Source organism: Schistocerca serialis, chromosome 3, assembly GCF_023864345.2.
Source record: "Schistocerca serialis cubense isolate TAMUIC-IGC-003099 chromosome 3, iqSchSeri2.2, whole genome shotgun sequence".
NCBI classification, from domain to species: Eukaryota; Metazoa; Arthropoda; class Insecta; order Orthoptera; family Acrididae; genus Schistocerca; species Schistocerca serialis.
In genome coordinates this window covers 395,687,738-395,702,600 of record NC_064640.1, presented here as the reverse complement: position 1 = coordinate 395,702,600, position 14,863 = coordinate 395,687,738, and the positions used below count along the sequence as shown (strand labels likewise).

Below are 14,863 nucleotides of genomic sequence, written 5' to 3'. Positions count from 1 at the left end.
GATTGTAACATGTGAAAGTCATTTTTTTTGTAAAATGTTTTTAATTGGGTCTTAAATGTTTATAAACAGTGGTGACTCGTGAATATATCTTTAGGGTGTTCACAAATTTTTGGATTCAGATAAATTTGAGAGTGTTAAAGTAATAGCATCTGCTGCATAACAGTTACGCTTATCAACAGCCACTGCCAATAATAATAACGACAGTAATAATAATAAAGTAATAATAATAATGCGATGTATAACTTACCTTACAAAAGAAAGAATTGTTTTTGTGGAATTTTGTTGTTTTCTACATAATTAAGTACAGTTTAAGGCAATAATGAAGTAATGTGTTAGCTTTGGCAACTCTCCACTTCGCATTTTTGTGTAAATGGGGGTCTTCGTTCTTTTTCATTTTTTCGTAGAAATGTACAAGATCCCTTATAGACGTATTAGTTCACGAATTTAATTCCGGGCTGAAAATAAGATATTCTTACGCTGCACCCACACAACAATTTGTGCTAACTGTACACTTCCTTGTTCAACGTTCGCTTGCAGTCACGCTTATCTGATTTTGTCACTCTCTCAATCAAAGGATCTGTTCGCGGGGACCGTAATTCTTTGTGCCTAACTTTTCGTGGTAATTTTCTGTTCCTAGAATGAGATTTTCACTTTGCAGTGGAGTGTGCACTGATATGAAACTCTCTCGCTGGTTAAAGCTGTGTGTTGGACCGATACTCTAACTCGGGACCTTTGCCTTTGGCGGGCAAGTACTCTACCGACTGAGCTACCCAAGCACGGCTCACGACCCATTCTTACACCTTTACTTTCCTGTTAGTATTTAAAATAGCTTCAACATGTCTCATGGTTACACTGCACACGAAAGCCGATACCCGCACAGTAAACAACCTACTCCAAATATAAAATGCCGTTTATGGAAATGATTAAACTCAAGTGTTGATGTTTACCAACATGGTCACTTGACTAGAATACAAATGAGCGCTGAGGTCCATAGGGGCGTAAAGCACACCACCATCGATCCATCATTTAAGAGAGAATATCAGAGAAATCAGTGATACAGCTTTTCGTGAATTTTCATATACACCGTGTTGGCCTATAGTACAGATGAACCTGACTCACCATGAGATCAACAGTGTCCAGAAGCATGATGATACAATCTCACAATCAACGGTGATGTGGTTTAGGCACTTACGATTCTCAGCGCCTCAAATGGATCACTGTGTGATAAAATTCATAACTTAACATACTAACTCATTCAAAAATCCACAAAATAGGTTTACTGTCAGTACAAATTTAACATATACTGACGCCTCATGTAATTTTACTACAGTTTGTAGTGAGAAAATTAGCATATCTGAGGAGTGTGCTGTCATCTAGCAGGATTTATGCCGAGCGAAAGGGGATAAAAGTGTGCTGCAGTGTGCTACTACCTGGTGGCATTGACATAAACTTCTAGTTGAGTAGTAAGGGCTAGCTGTGAACATCGTGAATCGTGCACGTTGTTTATCAAATCCGTATGTATTTGGCCTGTAAGGCTAGAGCTCCTAAAAACACAGGCTGGCGCATCCGCCATTTTGCTTCCCAACGAATGCTAAACTCAGCACGTAGCTTATTCGAACTGTGTTGTTTTGTTCAAGTTTTCTGAAATACACACATCAGAAAAAGTTTGGCATCACCACGGTTCCCAGAACTCCTGAAGAAAGACGTTTACTGTGGATATTGTGTCACAGACACAGTCCCTTTGACTGTTCAGAAATGTCACTAAACCCGCCCAAAGATGTAAACAAACATGCATGAGCAGGGCCTGTTAGACGGAGGGGTCCGACAGCCGATCAGTTCGAGTCATCCCACCAGGAAGGAGGTGCACGGCTAGGGTTGCCTGTAGTACAACCATGCCTAGACGGTCAATACCGCGGTTCGATCGCGTCCGCATTGTTACTTTGTGCCAGGAAGGGCTCTCAACAAGGGTAGTGTCCAGGCGTCTCGGAGTGAACCAAAGCGATGTTGTTCCGACATGGAGGAGATACAGAGAGACAGGAACTGTCGATGACACGCCTCGCTCAGTCCGCCCAAGGGCTACTACTGCAGTGAATCACCGCTACCTATGGATTATGGCTCGGAGGAAACCTGACGGCAACGCCACCATGTTGAATAATGCTTTTCGTGCAGCCACAGGTCGTCGTGTTACGACTCAAACTGTGCACAATAGGGTGCATGATGCGCAACTTCAATCCAGATGTCCATGGCGAGGTCCATCTTTGCTACCATGGCACCATTCAGTGCAGTACAGATGGGTCGAACAACATGCCGAATGGATCACTCAGGATTGATATCAGGTTCTCCTCACCGATGAGTATCGCATATGACTTCAACCAGACAATCGTCGGTGACGTGTTTGGAGGCAGTCCGGTCGGACTGAACGCCTTAGACACACTGTCCAGCGAGTGCAGCTAGGTGGACGTTCCATGCCGTTTTAGGGTAGCATTATGTGGGGCCGACGTCGCTGATGGTATGGAAGGCGCCGTAACCGCTGTTAGATACGTGAATGCCATCCTCCGACCGATCCATCGTGCTCATCTTGTGAATGATTTCCTTCAGGATAACGACATCGCTTGACTAGAGTGTCCAGCATGTTCACCAGACATGAACCCTATCGCACATGCCTGTGATAGATTGAAAAGGGCTGTTTATGGACAACATGATCCACCAACCACTCTGAGGAATCAACGCCGAATCGACGTTGAGGAGTGGGACAATCTGGACCAACAGTGCCTTGATGAACTTGTGGATAGTATGCCACGACGAATACAGGAATGCATCAGTGCAAGAGGACGTGCTGCTGGGTATTAGAGGTACCGGTGTGTACAGCAATCTGGACCACCACTACCTCTCAAGATCTCGCTCTATGGTGGTATAACATGCAATGTGTGGTTTTCATGAGCAACAAAAAGGGCGAAGGGCGGAAATGATGTTTCCAATTTTCTGTACAGGTTCCGGAACTCTCGGAAACGAGATGATGCAAAACTTTTTTTGGTTTGTGTATTTTAGAGGTGTCCCTGCATAGAGCCTTAAGTCGTGCTATTTTGAGCTTTCATTCCAGTCATGTTTACATCGACAGTACACAGAAATCGCGCATTCTACTTGCTTATTGCCGCTTTTCTTTGATGTCTGAATGGAGAATAAAGGTGCAAGAAACATGTATATTTCTGTGATAGAATCGCGTACTATGTTTTATTTTCTTCTGGGAATTCAAATTAAATATTCGATAATGGCGTTTGTTAAATCATGTACCAGGCTCCTATAAATACGAGTTATCGCGGATGCATCTAAAGTACATATTTGCGCCATAACCAAGTATAAACACGAAACTCACCAAACACGGCACTTCTAATTGAATGAAGGCTTGCTTCGTTAAATTCCCGGGACACACAAGAACACACTTAAAACTTACACACTACAAAATTCCTTCTCTAAGGTAAACCACAAGTTATGTGTAAATATGGAAAATGGTTAAAGTTGACAAAGGGTCGACTATCTTTACTGTTAACTTCAAACTTCTGCATTCTTCCAGTTAAATATGAAGTAAACTACTTGTGCACTGTCTCACTAATACCACAATACTTAAGCTTATCTAGAAGAATCTCATGATTCACATAGTTAAAAACCTTTGAGAGGGCACAAAAATTCCCAAAGGGTGATGTTCGGATTTTCCGAGAATTTAATATTTGATCAGTGAAAGCATATATAGCATTTTCTGTTGAGAAGCCTTTTTGAGAACCAAATTGACATTTTGTTAGCACTTCATTTTTACAAATACTCTCGAACACATTAATTTTTCAAGAATTTTGAGTAAAGTTGTCAGAAGTGAGATTGGGCGGTAGTTGTTAGCATCAGACATATCCCCCTTTTCATGCAATGATTTAACAATAGCATATTCCAGTCTGTCTGGAAAAATGTCCTGTTTGAGTTATCTACTACATATGTGGCTGAGAATCCTACTTATCTCTTAGGAACAAACTTTTAATTCAAATGGTTCAAATGGCTCTGAGCACTATGGAACTTAACATCTAAGGTCATCAGTTCCCTAGACTTAGAACTACCTAAACCTAACTTACCTAAGGACATCACACACATCCATGCCCGAGGCAGGATTCGAACTTGCGACCCCTTTTATTAACTTGTCCGCTTTTAACTGTGCTCAGGCAGACATTTGCGCTGCCTGATACGCTCCCTGCCCTTTTACTAGATGACTCTGCCATGGTGGACTTAGTTTTGTGTTTTATTCGGGCAGGGGTTTTTTATAGTTTAATCTGAGTGTTTATGTTTTTTAGTGTTGATTCTGGCTTTTAGCCTCTGATTTTAAACTGAGTTTTTAATGTGTTGTTGGTGGTTGGCTTTTCCTCTTTTTTTCTCTATGGTCGGCCAACCACCGCCACACTCTGTGTGTTTTAATTTGTTTTGTCTGATCTCTGTCGGAGTCTTTCTCGTCCTGTGTCGTCTGACGTCTTTCCTGCTGTTCGTTTTTTTTATTCTCTTTGGGCGGTTTTAATTTTTTGGAAAAAGGGACCGATGACCATCGCAGTCTGGTCCCTTTCATCCCATCACCCAACCCCCGAACCTGCGACCGTAGCGGTCGCGCGGTTCCAGACTGAAGCGCCTAGAACCGTTTGGCCACGCCGGCCGGCCAAACTTTTAGTACTCTGTTGGTAATGCCATCAATTCCATGTGAGCTTTTACTTTTGAGTGAATTTATTATTTTCCTAATTTCAGTAGGAAAACCTACGTTCAAATATCACATACGACTTTTACTATTAAATATTGCTTCAGGTCATAACAAATATTATTTACTTACGATACATAACTGTGCGCTCCGTCCGGGTTCAAAGTTATCGCGACGACAGTTAAGTCTATTTTTTTCTTCTCTCCGAATCTTCTGGGAAACGAACCATTGTAAATCCACTTCTAGAATGGTTAGAACAGTTTATGGCAGTACAACTGCCCATGATTTCGTGGTAAAGTGCCGTGACGCAAATCCTATAGCACCGCAGAACGTTTACACTTCAGAGCTCTGGGAAACAAAAAAGTGGATGCACCAGCTCGCACTTATAGGAGCCTTACGCAAGGCAATTACGCCAAGCGAGTTGCGCATGCGCAGAAGTCCGTTAAAACGTGCACCACTGAAGGTGTGCTAGCGATTCTGACGCCAAGTTTTACGGAGTCTAGAGGAGCAGTAGCGTGGTAGATTCAAGTGCCGTATCTTTCAGATTGTTGCATCAAAGAAAAATAACCAATAAATCGGCAAGGTGTTCAAAGTTAGGGTGTTCACGTGCTCTTGTGCTCTTACACAGCAACGACCGCTGATTATAAATTTCAAACAGTCCATCAGATCCTCTAGATTATAAAGGAATCTGCCAAGCTGTTCCTTACTGGAACTTGCTGCTCATGGGTCACGTTTCCTCAGCCTTATGTCTTAACATCCTTTCATAAATCATAGTAAAACTCTTTAACCGCCTTCATTTGTGTCTTATAGGACCGATGCCACATTTTCAGTTGCCTTGCATACAGCGGCAGTTGCTTTGCAAGCAGGGGTTGTACAAAAACATGGAAACACAGCAAGAAATGCATGCTTGAACATAAGTGCAGATGCTAGTCAAGCCTGCTGGTTGCTCTGTTGTATTTGAGCACCATACTCACCTCCGCAATGTCCTCAATTCGTTGCAAGTGTTAGTTAGGTCAGACCAGGATTCTGTGTAGTTGTGAGTGCATTATGTTGGAGCGACGTGAATTAGAACATGGGCAGATAGTTGGTGCCCGTGTTTTGGATGCTTCCATAATGAAGGGAGCCAAAGTGTTTGCTGTTTCTACAGGCACCATATCGAATATTTATACCATTTACTCGGAAAGCGGAAAAACATCGTCTGCTAAGTCACGACACGGACGAAAATGTATGTTGAATGATCGTGACAGGCGGTCGTTGAAGAAGATTGAGACGAAAAATGAGAGGACAATTGCAGTAAAAATCACTACAGAACAGAAGGTCGCACTCTCGAAACCTGTCAGTACCAAAACAACGCGAAGGGATCTTCATACGGAAGGAACTGCAGGGTGAGCTAGAATTACAAAACCAGTGACCAGTGATGCAAATGTCCATAAAAGGAAAACGTCATGCCTAAGCCATAAAACCTGCACTATGGAGCAATGGAAGAAAGTCATTTGGTGGGATGATGCTTGTTTCACACTGTCGCCATCTTCTAGTCGAATTTACACCCCAGGGGTGAAAAATGGTGTGGTAATTTGGACAACCATCTCATGGTATTCCATGGGCCTCATGGTTACTCTGCTAGGTCGCATTACTGTCAATGATCATGTGACCATATCGGCTGATCAGGTCCATTGGATGGTACAGCGTTTGTTTCCCAATTGTGATGCTGTGTTCTGAGGCCCTGTTCACACAAAAAAATGGCTCTGAGCACTATAGGACTTAACTTCTGAGATCATGAGTCCCCTAGAACTTAGAACAAGTTAAACCTAACTAACCCAAGAACATCACACACATCCATGCCCGAGGCAGGATTCGAACCTGCGACCGTAGCGGTCGCGCGGTTCCAGACTGAAGCCCCTAGAACCGCTCGGCCACCACGACCGGCCCTGTACACACAGCTCGCACCGTCCAGCACCCGTTTCCTGAGCACGAGAATGAATTATCGTATCTCCCTGACCACTACTGTCCCCCAAATCTCAATATTATTAAATAAACAGCGTGCGTGATCGCTATTCATTTCATTCATCGTTGTCTGAACTTGCCACTATTTTGCAGGAAGATTGGTATAAGGCTCCCTTGAAAACCATTCCGAGACGACTGAAAGCTGCAACCTGTTTTCTACACCGTATTAGTCGTGCTAATTAGTTCTTTTTTTTGGTTTTTGCGCACTTCTTCCAATACCGCTCCCCCTATATTTGTCCACTACATTTCAAATATCATCTTTACTCAAAAGCATACGCTGGATATCTAAATTTTTAATGTAATCATACAATATTATTTCCCATTGATCACTGAATGTACTGGTTAAAAACGTCGTTTCCTAAACACAAGGGTACATTTCGGTTTCCCATAAAGGTTTAAGTCTATTACGTAATGTAGTTGTTAGAACTGCATGTTCCTCACGCACTTTCTTGATGGTCATTTCAAGAAGTGGTACATTTTCTACGACCCTGTTCGTGTTATTTTAATCTCATTTAAAGCCGGAGTCCTCCGTATTTACCAGAGAAAGAAAATTTTCCACGGCTTACAATTTAGAGAATAATATCAATATTTTTTAAGGTTACAATAAAATGTAATATTTGCAAACGAAACACAAAACTCTGAAGTTACGAAAAAGGAATTCAGTTATCGTTCTAACTTGGAATCTGGTCGTGGACGTCTTAGTCGTATTTTGACATGGGTGGCCAAAAGCTTAACTAGTCTATGTAACTCGATTTAGACGCACTGGAGACAGCTATTCAATAGCTGAAATCTAGATCTGCAATAAAAATAGAGATTGGATTTGCGAATGATTGCTGAATTACTTTTTTTGAAATATTCTACAGTCTATGCACACAACTGTTCCTATGGAATCAAAATTGGTTACTCTGCAGTTACGCTCGTGCACCGAGAAATCCACAAGAAACATAACTTTTGCCACTCAGAAACTCACTGCTGCTTTGATTCAAAATTGCGTAGCTAGCGGTTAGATACAGCTCTTGGTCGATGAAATCCTGTCCTATACCACCCGACCTTCAGGTACTCACATTTAGGTCTGTCTCCGTAGTACTCTTTTCTGCTATGCCTATATCTACAGTTTTCAGCAACTACTCTATGTTGCCAATAATTCTCTCTTTGATTCATTATGCTCCCCATCAGACATTTTTTATCGTTGTCTCATTGCAAGACATCTATCCTCCTCACTTGATCAGTTCCTCTGATCATCAACAGTCTCCTGTGATACCACATTTAAAAATCGTCATTTCTATCTTCCCCTCTGTATGTAGTTCGCATTCGTACAAAACTGAGCTTTTCAGGGATCTCTTTGTGATTCCTAGGTTTTTACTTTTGGTTGTTAAGAGCTATTTCTTTTTACAGAACCTCTTTGCTACGTGCAGTCCTTGATACTATATCTTCTTTGACTACCCTAAGTAGAGGATAGTTAAATCCATCAATCTCTTAAAGTTTCTCTTTTAGCTATCCAGTTTATCCACCTACGGCACACTACACTACCTCTGCCTCGTTGTTGTTGTTGTGTGCATTGCAGCCATCAGCTAGCACGTGCTCCACTTCATGAAGAGCCAACCTCAATTCCTGTTTCCTTTCTTTAACGGCTACTATGTAATCAGCGATGGCTATCATGCAGATTCTCTGTCCGTGAAAAAAGCTTTCCTATCGATGTAGCCCTCCACTTCACTTATTGGGCCATCAAAATACAAATGAAAGAACGGTAGTGACAATGAGCAGCTGTGGCTCATGTGTAATTTTAGCCTCCTGTTTTGCTCCATTCATTCTGACTTGTCGATACTGCTTGGTATAAAAATAATTTATTGCGCTTGTATCTAGTGGATAGCCTAAGGATAAAACTATTTTATTCAGTTCCACATTATTACTCGCCTTCTCTAAATCTAAGAATATAACATACTTTTCCTTATGTGTCTCCAGTTTTCCCGTTATTAGCAACGGCAGTGGTGAGATTGCTTCTCCAGTGCTCCTACTTACCTTAAAACCAAACTGGTCCTCTCCTAATGTACTTTCAATTCTTCTTTTCATCCTTTGATAAAGTAAAAATCTAGTGAAACTTTCCTTTTACGTAAATTCAGATCACAGGCTTGTATAATTCTTATTCTGCAGGTTACTTGTTTCTTTGGAGTCTGTGCAGAGCTTTTTGAAACTCAGAGATAGAGATTGAATATCCCTCTCCCATTCTTGCTCTCTGTCCCCAGTGTCAACTGGATTCTTTTCTTCTCGGAAACTATAAAGTTTCCGGAAGTAATGTTTCCATATTTTAATTTTGCTTCCTGCTTCTACAATCTTTTTCATCTCTAATCGCCTCGCGGGGTAGCCGTGCGGTCTAAGGCGCCTTGCCACGGTTCGCGTGGCTCCCTCGTCGGAGGTTCGAGCCCTCCCTTGGGCGTGTGTGTGTGTGTGTGTGTGTGTGTGTGTGTGTGTGTGTTGTCATTAGCGTAAGTTTAAGTTAGATTAAGTAGATTAAGTCCTAGGGACCGATGACCTCAGCAGTTTGGTCCCATAGAACTTACCACAAATTTCCAAATTTCATCTCTAATCAGTGTGCTCCTTATTCTTGTGCATGTTAGTGACTAGCCTGTGAACGGAGTGTATAATATTGCACCTACACAGCGTTTTTCACAGTTTCTATTACAGGCTTCTAGGAGTTGTAGAGATGACTTAGTAGATAAAAGTTCTGATAAGGAAACCATGTTCGGAAATGTACCACTTACTTGTAAAACAAATTTGAAAACCCGACGTGAAATCTCTAGCTTCACGGTATGCACCCAGCGGAAACAATAAGCTCTGACGTGTGTGTTTTACAGGAGCGCACAGTATGGGCAGTGTTATGAATAGCCGTCGTGGGGTTCTCTCCCGCGTGGTGAAGGACGTTGTCACTCAATGTGTGCAGCGCGTCCGTGGAGCACCAGTCAACTCTCCGAGTTATCAACGTACTAGTTTTTCGTATCAGTTTTTGTGCTCAGCGAAAACGGTGTGTGATGTCATAATGATCACAAGGAGAGATTACGGTGCCCTCTTCTCAGTTTATGTGCGTACTGTGACGTGGGAGATTTAAAAATTGTTTGATCTACAAGCTACTTCTACATTCAAATGATGCATTTCCGTAGTGAGCTCCTTACCTAAACTATATCTATTAAATCTCTTTTACAACCCCTAGAAGCCTGTAACAGGCATTGCGAAACATACAGTGTAACTTCCTTTTCTACATTCTTCTTTATCTTTTATATATTTCCGTCATCTTGTCAGTGGTGGGACAAAGGGGTGCAGCCCTACTCTGCATTGTTGCCTAATTTATTCAAATTGGCGCCCATAGATATGGCAACATTGCAGTGATGTCATCGTGGGAAGTTCAAATTTTGGCGGGAAAATAGGTCAATTGGGCTATACTAACCTGACCCCCCCTCCTCTCGCCTCCCCCATCTGGAAACTGGCGAGACACAGACTCAGTCTGAGCTGGACAGCCAGATAGGATGGACAAAAGTCTTTATTTTGTACACATTGCTCCCCTCCCCCATCTGGAAATCGGCGGGAAAAGGACTCAGGTTGTGCTGGGCTGCCAGACAGAGCAGACGTAAGACCTTATTTTGTATGCATTGTTTATTTAAACAATTTGAGCTGCAGTTGAGTACTAAACAGTAGCTCAATCCAGTTTCGTTAATAACTGATGGATATTTTCGCTAATAGTCTAGCACTGTAGAGTTGCTCCAGCCAGTCGAGCTAACAGTCCTATATAGAAAATGACAGGAAACAAGCAATACAGGGGTAGCCTCCTGTCAATCTACACGTGAATAGCTGCTGCTGGGAGGAACAGAAAGCTAGATGAAAATAATTTTAGAACAGCAACCCTCTGTCCTACTGCATCTGTTTATTTTTCCTTTATTGTTATTTCATACCCCTGCCCCATGTGGGCAGGAAGCAGCAAAATTCGCCGCTCTTCAGCCAAGATACTACATAAAACAACACGGGAAAATGGTACATACATAAAATACGGGGATAAAAGATGTTTATAGACGAGAAGGGGAAACAATAGGAGTTAAAGATTCAAAAAATGGGTTAGTTCCACAAGGCATGCTTACATAAAATCCACATATAATTAAAATGACACTCGATGAAGATGTAGCACATAAATACTGATGACACAAATAGCACAATAAGAAACGGCGTTCACAGTAATGAGAGCTGCGCGGGACGATGGCACTGAACACACACTGCACTTATGTTACAGACATGTTGAGAACCAAATCACAACGAAGTAACTGTAGTGAAATTAGAAGGGCAGCAAGGGGCAGCAGGTGGCACACCAAGGGGCAGGAGAGAGGGAGAGTGGGGAGGGAGCAGCCCTGGAGGGAGTGCAAAGGAAATGAGACACAAATAAAAGGACAATTTTTGTATTTAGACACCAAAATAGCCTACGATGGAAGAAGTAAAGAAGAGATAGAATGCGGACAGGCAGTGACAACCAAAAGAGTTTCTGAAAAGAAATGTTTAACATTGAATATAAATTTAGGTGTTAGTCAGTCTTTTCTGAAGATAGTTGTTTGGAGTGTAGCCTTGTACGAAGAGAATCGTGAACGATGAGCAGTAGAGGCCACAAGAGACTCCAAATGTTTGAAATGCTGTGCTGCAGAAGAATACTGAGGATTAGGTGCGTGAATCTGACAACTAATGTAGAGGCACTGAATCAAATCGAATTGAGGAGGAAGGAAATTTATGGTACAGCTTAACTAAAAAAGGGATGGATTGATTGATGGGACACATTCTGAGGGACAACAAATTGCTAATGAAGGGAAGTGTGAGGTATGAAGTCAGATGTATGCTCGAATAGACAGAGATTGCAGTTTTTATGCAGAGATGATGAGGCTTGCACAGGATAAACTAGCGAAGAGAGCTGCATCGAAACTGTCTTTGGACTGGAGGATGAGGAGGATGAGAATGACGCAACAGCTTAGGGCTGTTCTCGGACGATGCTGCTACCTATAGGAAGGTGGCAACAACAGATGCTGACAGTTCTCTCTAATGGTAAATATGAGAAAATGTAACGTACGGCGAAGAGATTCATTGCTGTCTGATGACACGCTAACGATAAATAGCTTGGGACAGCAACAAACCACGTGCCGTGTGTTGCAGGTTGTGTGATTGACGCAGCGTTCTGTAAGCAGCAGAATGGTCCTGTATTCATGTCGGGAACAAGCCGAGATGGAGTTTGTGTACGGTCAAGCAGATGGAAACTATCGCCAGGCAGAACCCGGTCCTCTAAATCTGGTGCACGCACAGTCCGCTTCCTCCCTGCAATGTCGTCTATCTGAAAGGACCCGTGATCTTACAAACGCCCAAAAAGCGCTTGAAATGTTGTGATGTGGTAGGTGTTTGTGGATGTACTTGTCTTGGTATAGCCGTTCGGCCTCTCGACCATTTCCATCTGCTTAGCAGTGCACAATCATCATCGTGGTTTATTTCCGATACCAATACCGAACGATTCCGGTGCTTGCAGTACGCTGCGTCAATCACACAGCCTGCAACACACAAGGAACACCCGGCACGTGGTCAGAGGAACATTTATTCGTCAGCACCATCTACCGTAGCAACGATACATTTTCGGACAAATGTCTATATGACCTTTTTTCCTCCATTTCCAGTCAGTAGTTAGTCCCTGCAGTCTGTCGGTTTTATTAACGTTCACCACGTATATCAAACTATGAGCGACTAATTGCTGACTGAAGTGTTAAGACAAGGTGTATGGTATGAGGAACAATAGCTATTGAACTGTAAGGAGGATAGTGGCGTTATGTAATAAAATAAGAAGAAACTGGATGCTCTGACAAGAAAAAATACAAAATTTTAAATTGCATTTAAAATGCCAATTCTTACAAAAACTTGTTGATATGAACCATGCAGGCCCACGTAGATTCTGCCTTGGAAAAATCTGTATACTTTTGATTTGATCTCATTTATTTACTGCATCGTCCTTTATGTAAATGATGAAAAATACATTTTCTCATTATAATTCTAAGTTTTCTTGCATAACATGCATTCTACAGAGTAATAATCTAAAGTTTTTTATCATTTGTCCGGAAGCATATACAGAAACACTTCTTGTCCTGCAGAGCAATGAAAATTTGTTTTACAGTGTCTTTTGGGATTTGGGATACAGACGCAGCAGATAAATTTTTAACGTGAAAGCCTCGGCCCAAATAAATACACGTGGTGTGATTGATAGATTCTTCTCTTTGGCAATTTTCAGGTTATCTGCTTACAGTATTTTGGCCTAATTTCGGGCTTGCATTGATCCCTCTGCCACTCTTTCTGCGGTGTATCCAATGTCCACAGCAGTGAAACTCCCAATCGAATCAGCACATTCGAAAATTCTGTGTGTTATAAAATTGAGGCATCTTTTGAAATTCGCGTCTAGTCCTGAGGTAAAGAAAATGTTACAACAGACATCATACCGTCAGTTATAGTCTCCGAAACTTCTTTCACAGTTGCGCAGCAGGTAGTGACCGAGGTGGAAACTGGAAGTAGTAAGTAGTTTGCTATCAATCACAGGTTGCAGGGGACTAGCAAATTTCAAGAAATGGTGTTATAAACGTCACGACTTGCAATACATATTTAGAGATACAGTGTCTATGTTGAAAATGCAACAGTTTTCTGACCTGTATTGTTTTGGATTTGTTTTATTGTCACGTGACACATTGTAATTTTGAAAAGTATTTTAGCCTTTCTTATATTGTACGTATACAAATAATACTGTAGCTAATATTTAAAATTATCAGTCGTCTTGTTCTTTCACGTTTTTACAGGAACCACTGGTCTAAAAACAGTAAATCTTTATTAATCTGTAATCAGAAACATTCTGTAGTTATACAACATCTCCTCTTGTTTCCAGAATGAGATTTTCACTCTGCAGCGCAGTGTGCGCTGATATGAAACTTCCTGGCAGATTAAAACTGTGTGCCGGACCGAGACTCGAACTCGGGATCTTTGCCTTTCGCGGGCAAGTGCTCTACCGTGCTTGGGTAGCTCAGTTGGTAGAGCACTTGCCCGCGAAAGGCAAATGTCCCAAGTTCGAGTCTCGGTCCGACACACAGTTTTAATCTGACAGGAAGTTTCATCTCCTCTTGTCTTTAAATGTGCATGTGTACAGATCTGTGAATAAAATTAAAGCCATTTGTTGTTCTTTCAGATTGCAAATTCAAAGTGCGCAGGGTGTCACCAGTTTCGGAAACTGATTAAAAAGAGTACAGCAATGATACAGAACTACAAAACTGACAGGTGAGGCTAGCGATGAAACTCTGTGTGTTGGTGGAGACCCATATTCACCGAATTCGTCACAGTTACATCACAACCTTCCATCTGGCGTGGTCTTACAGTCTCCAAGTACCACGTGAAGAAAGAGGATGATGAACTCTATTCCATCTACGTCTACTGAATTGTTAAAAAGGGCAATGGAGCAAAGGTAAGAGTGCCCCGTTGTGGTCTGTCTGTTGCTGCAATGGCTGCTACTCTTAAGAGATGATCAACACTCGCGCAGCTGTCTGCCAAAGATTGAGAGTATTAGGTGATTACAAGGCTTATTTGAAAGAGGATGAAGCCATTGTACGGAACTCCATATTATCTCAATTTCAGTTACATAGGGTGAATTACCTGAAACTTGCACCTCAAACATTGCGGAAATGGAAAGCGCTATTCATATACGGCTTTCACAGAAAGAATTGGCAGTCAGGGGTTTGTATTGTTGGCCAATCAACAGATTGTAATAATAGTTAGAAAGTGTATATTTTTATGCAAACATAAACTTTTTTAAATGGAGCTTCCAGTCTGGTAAGGAACTACTGCTGCACACGTGCTAGCATTTGAGCGGAGATGTCCTAACAGGCTGCAGTAATGCGTCGTTGCATATCATGGGGTGCAATTGGTATGTCCTTGTAGACAGCGTCTTTCAGATTTCCGCACAGAGTAACGTCTACAGGCGTCAAATCCGGAGAACTGGCTGGACAAGGTACAGGTCCTCTGCGTTCAATCCAACGTTTTGGAAACAATTCGTGAAGACATGTTGTAGTACTTCGTTCACTATAGGCTGGACGGCCATCGTGC

At 42.0% G+C, this 14,863-nt stretch overlaps 1 long non-coding RNA gene across 1 annotated transcript in view; it reads left to right on the top strand.

Moving 5' to 3' along the window:
* The window catches only part of LOC126471618 (uncharacterized), a 44,551-nt gene that overhangs the window by 24,206 nt on the left and 5,482 nt on the right, over positions 1-14,863 (top strand). Inside the window, exon 2 of the long non-coding RNA XR_007586351.1 lies at positions 13,953-14,225. This is a non-coding gene — a long non-coding RNA (uncharacterized LOC126471618). The remainder of the gene's footprint in view (positions 1-13,952; positions 14,226-14,863) is intronic.